Below are 4,692 nucleotides of genomic sequence, written 5' to 3' on the forward strand. Positions count from 1 at the left end.
TTATTGGGGAATTCTTTTTCCACATTCTTCTGTGTGGTGATTTTTTGAATTTTTTTATTTTTGTTTAATTTTTGTGTGTTGAAATTTTTAGAGTTCCACTATAATGGCAGAACATGAAAATCGTAGTAGTTCAGTTGAAGGAAGGTGTTAGCATTGAAGAGTTGAGATCAAAGCAGCGTAACGATCCCGTAAAGACTGTGGAAATCCTGAAATAGAAAGTACTGGCAAAATCTTCATCCCCCAAATCCACAAAAATTTAAAAATCGATGAAAAAAAGAAAGTCAGATGAAAAAGCAGAATCTAGTAAAATTGCAAGTCCTGTTTCATCTGATTTTAAATCTAAAGAAGAGAAAGTGGAGGAGGTATTTTGATATGTATAAAATTTTATAGTTTCTGGACAACATGTTCATATATGTATTTTATATAAACATTTTATAAAGTGTTTATTTTTTAGTTTTGTTGCTAATGTGTTGATATCCATCTGTTATATCTAAGATTTTAGTTTGTATATAGTTTTGTTACTGATAATAATTATATTTTGTTATGTATAATATATTTTAGATATGTATTTTGTATTTACGGTATGTGTAAGATATTTATATTTGTTACTGATAAGGTTTGTAATTGATGTTCAGTTGTATATTTTATTTGTAAGTTAAATTTGGACCATTCATGTATTCATAAAATACATATGCATATGTTTCAATCTAAATATAATATGTATATTGTAAATGCATAAGTACCACTATTTTGATATGTAAATATTATACATGGTACAGGTTAGATATGTATTTATTTTGTTTACTGATAAGATATGTATTTGACTATGATATGTTCTTCTTTTTTATTGATAAGTATGATTTTTTTGACAAATTATGTATAAATAAAATACATATGTAATTTGTTTGCTTGGAATCATATGAAATGTATTTGTTACCTTTTACATATGTATTTTCTTATTTGTACTGCTAATATTTATATTTTTTGTTCAGTTGTATTTGTTTATAAAAAGTAGATGACAATGTATGTATATGTATATGTTTCAATGTAAATATAATATGTATATTGTAAATACATAAGCATCACTGTTTTGACATGTAAATGTTATACATGATACAGATCTTATTCGCATAAGATATGCTTCACTTTTGTGGGATTATGGTTCGAGGAAAGAAGAAGCGAAGGCACAAAGTGGTGATGAAGCACCAACGAGGCATCCTCGAGAAATTGGGATAACAGAAGACACTGAAGTGCATGATATTTGATGTGTATTTTATTTTGTTGAAGTTTACAACAGTTAACATTAGGTGGATAAACAATTTTTTGAATATTTCTTATGTTTCATATGTTACTTTAATGTTCAAAAATGATATGTTAATGTTTCTTTACTGTTATATTAAGTTTGTTGATGTTTAATCTTTTAAACTCCAAAATTTTCATGGTTAGTTTATGTAAATGTTAGTAATTGTCTTTATGAACTTTTCTTCTATCCAGTTTTGCATATGTATTTATTTCTAATGCATATGTATTTTCCAGTTATGATTATATACACATATGTATTTTTATAGATTTGCACATATATTTTTGAACTATACATAGTTATTGTATTCTTATGCAGAAGTTCATATAAATTTATGAGCCATATGTATTTATGAATAATACACATGTTCATTCTAGTGTACATATGTATTTTTAATAACACATACTTACTTTTTACAAGTCTGAAAGTATATTTTTCCTGATATGCATTTGTAATTTTGAAATATACATATTTATGATTAATACATCTGTTCATTCCAGTTTGCATTTGTATTTACGTCTAATGTAAATATATATTTTTTAAAATACGTCTCTCTCTATATATATATATAAATTAAATTAATCAAACTCTGTAAAATAATTGCAACATTTGAACTATAACAAATTAACAAGTTCAAAATTTAGAATGACATAATTCTTAATGAAAAAATTCAGCAATTGTATTTTGACTAAAAACATCATCCAACTTATCATTTGTTGTATTTCCTACATGAACGCATATTGTGACCTTTAAACCCACATGAACTACAACAATTTTTATTCTTCTTTTCGAACATATCTCTTCCTGATTTACCACGAACAATGCATCATGTGACTTTCTAAATTTTTTTTCACATTACCACATAGACGCCACATACATACATAATGTGGTACATTATTGTACACATCAGCAACAACTTCTATGATACTTGCATTAATTACGATCGAAAACTACGCACATATATTTTCTTTCACCATATGCTTCCTTCAGATTTTTAAAGAACCAAGTGCAAGATACATCATTTTCAGAATCTAGTACACCATATGCCAATGAAAATATATGTCCTGCATATTGAAAAAATACATATAAGATACATGATTTTTACACATAAAATAATGCATATGTATATTATAAATACATACAGCTGGAAACATATTGTCATGCCTCAAATCCTATTGGGGCGGGCTGGCACCCGTAACCGAGGAGGCCCGGGAGAACCAGCTCATAACCTTATACTTCCCATGCATACCTCTATGACAACCCGAAATTCGGACAGCATCATGTCGCATATAAAAGGAAATAATCACCTGTATAAGCTCGAGCACACACACACACACACATATATATATATAATACTTGGCCGTTGGAGCCATCACGTCTATTAACAAACACCACCTTGACTGTACATTAGGTCTACAAAGCCTCTAGACAATACACAGAGTTTAACTAAGGTTGGGACATACCCCGCCATATAACTAACTTCTATACAATACCAAAAGTGACTGGATATGACACGGAAAGCCTCGAAGTAAACTGGAGCTCACCAAAAGCAGCTGGATATCCTGACTCCTACTTGTGCGGTGTATGAGCTAAGGTACCTGTGCCTACAGCATGAAATGCAGGTCCCCTGTGGGGGACGTCAGTACGAAATATATACTGAGTATGTAAAGCTGTAGATAGTCACATATGATATAGGAGCTTAATATAAATCAGAAACAAGTGAATAAATCGTAATAGGAGTGGACCACACTTACTAGAACTTGTGACAACCTGTACATTGTATTTATTCAATCACTTTACCTTCGTTCTTATCATCTTTGTAATCATTACTGTACTGTACTGTGACCATTAGGCTGCCTCCAGTACATATCAACTAGGATCGGCCCATGATAGGCTTATGCCCCTGGGATACCACCCGATAAGAGAGAACTTTCATCACTTAGTTCAATTAATCTTTGAGATTGTTATTTCGGTTGCCACCGCATTTTTGATACTTTGAAACAATGATACAACAATAAGAGACATATAAATAGACCATCAATGCAATAACAATGAAGTAAGAACTCATTGGCACATCAATGAAGTGTTTTGGAGTCATCAATGCCATAACAATGAAATAGGAACTTATTGGTATATCAATGAAACGTTTTGGAGTCATTAATAGCACATGGATCTTGTTTGAGTAACTGGATACCTTCTGACATTCATTAGTGCAATAAACATGTAATATTTGGAAAACAAGTAGGTATTGGAATGTCTTGACATTTTGTAGGGTGGAAACAAGTTCATTGGTAACGTAGGACATCATACAAAATCATTATGGATCACATGTTACTGAATAACTTTAGAAACTTTCTTAATAAAACAATTGTTCACTTTCATGCCAAAGATATGGTATAGAGTATGCTTTACATACCTGACTGTCAACCTTCAATACTAGTCCCAAATGGACTTCCCGTCTTTTAGGATTACTTATCTACAATGAACATATATAGCAATCTAGTATTAGCAACCAAACGTCATAATTCAATTATTTGAATTCACCAAACTAGTGGTTAAGTAGTAAGCCTTAATTACACCATAAAGGGTGTCACTTTAACCCTCTTATACTCCAATTACATTCACATGTCATGCATATTCATACAACATTCTCCAATATCAAGTTTGGATTCATTTATCCTTCCAACCAATCCATTAAACCAAATTGAGCCATAGACATAAATAATCATCAATTCAATAGTATATCACCATATCCACCTTCCATAACTCAATTACCATATCCACCTTCCATAGCTCAATTACCATATCCACCTTCCACAATTCAATACAATCAAACCATGCAAAATAGTCCATAACCCTATTTCCATCACCTTTCAATAACAACCAATACATATAATCCTCTATCACACAGATACATATGGAAAAGAACAAAGGCAAACAATATTCATACCTTAGAATTCACCTCTTGATTATGCAATCCTGTTTGCACAAATAATAGGTGCCGTTCGAAGCTCTCGAGATGACAAACGCAGTTATCGGATTACTTTGGAATCTCTACGGTTGAATCAAAAGTAATTTAAAGGTCAAATTTGGCTAGGGTTTGTTCTTCCTCAATGATTGATGATGAAAATGAGTTTTTGAACTCATATACATGTATATATACACATATTTCCGTCCATAATATAATAGGAAATGACCAAAATGCCTTTAAAATTTAAATAATGTCAAATCTGTCCTTTGGTGGACTGTTTTGATGAGCTAAAGTAGATCGACCGTAACTCTTTGCTCCAATATCGGATTTGGGTGAAATTGGTATTGTTGGAAGGTTAATTCAAAGGGCTTTCATTTCATATAAAGTAGGCCACCCAGTTCGTCCTATACAAGGAGTTATG

The 4,692-nt window shown here is 31.1% G+C and overlaps 1 long non-coding RNA gene across 1 annotated transcript in view; it reads left to right on the forward strand.

The window, feature by feature from the left end:
• LOC124898778 overlaps window positions 1-1,303 on the forward strand; it is a 1,878-nt gene extending 575 nt beyond the window's left edge. The window contains exons 2-3 of the long non-coding RNA XR_007055554.1: window positions 92-362; window positions 1,120-1,303. This is a non-coding gene — a long non-coding RNA (uncharacterized LOC124898778). The remainder of the gene's footprint in view (window positions 1-91; window positions 363-1,119) is intronic.
• The last annotated feature ends 3,389 nt before the right edge of the window (window positions 1,304-4,692 follow it).

Source organism: Capsicum annuum, chromosome 5 (genome assembly GCF_002878395.1).
Source record: "Capsicum annuum cultivar UCD-10X-F1 chromosome 5, UCD10Xv1.1, whole genome shotgun sequence".
Classification (NCBI taxonomy): Eukaryota; Viridiplantae; Streptophyta; class Magnoliopsida; order Solanales; family Solanaceae; genus Capsicum; species Capsicum annuum.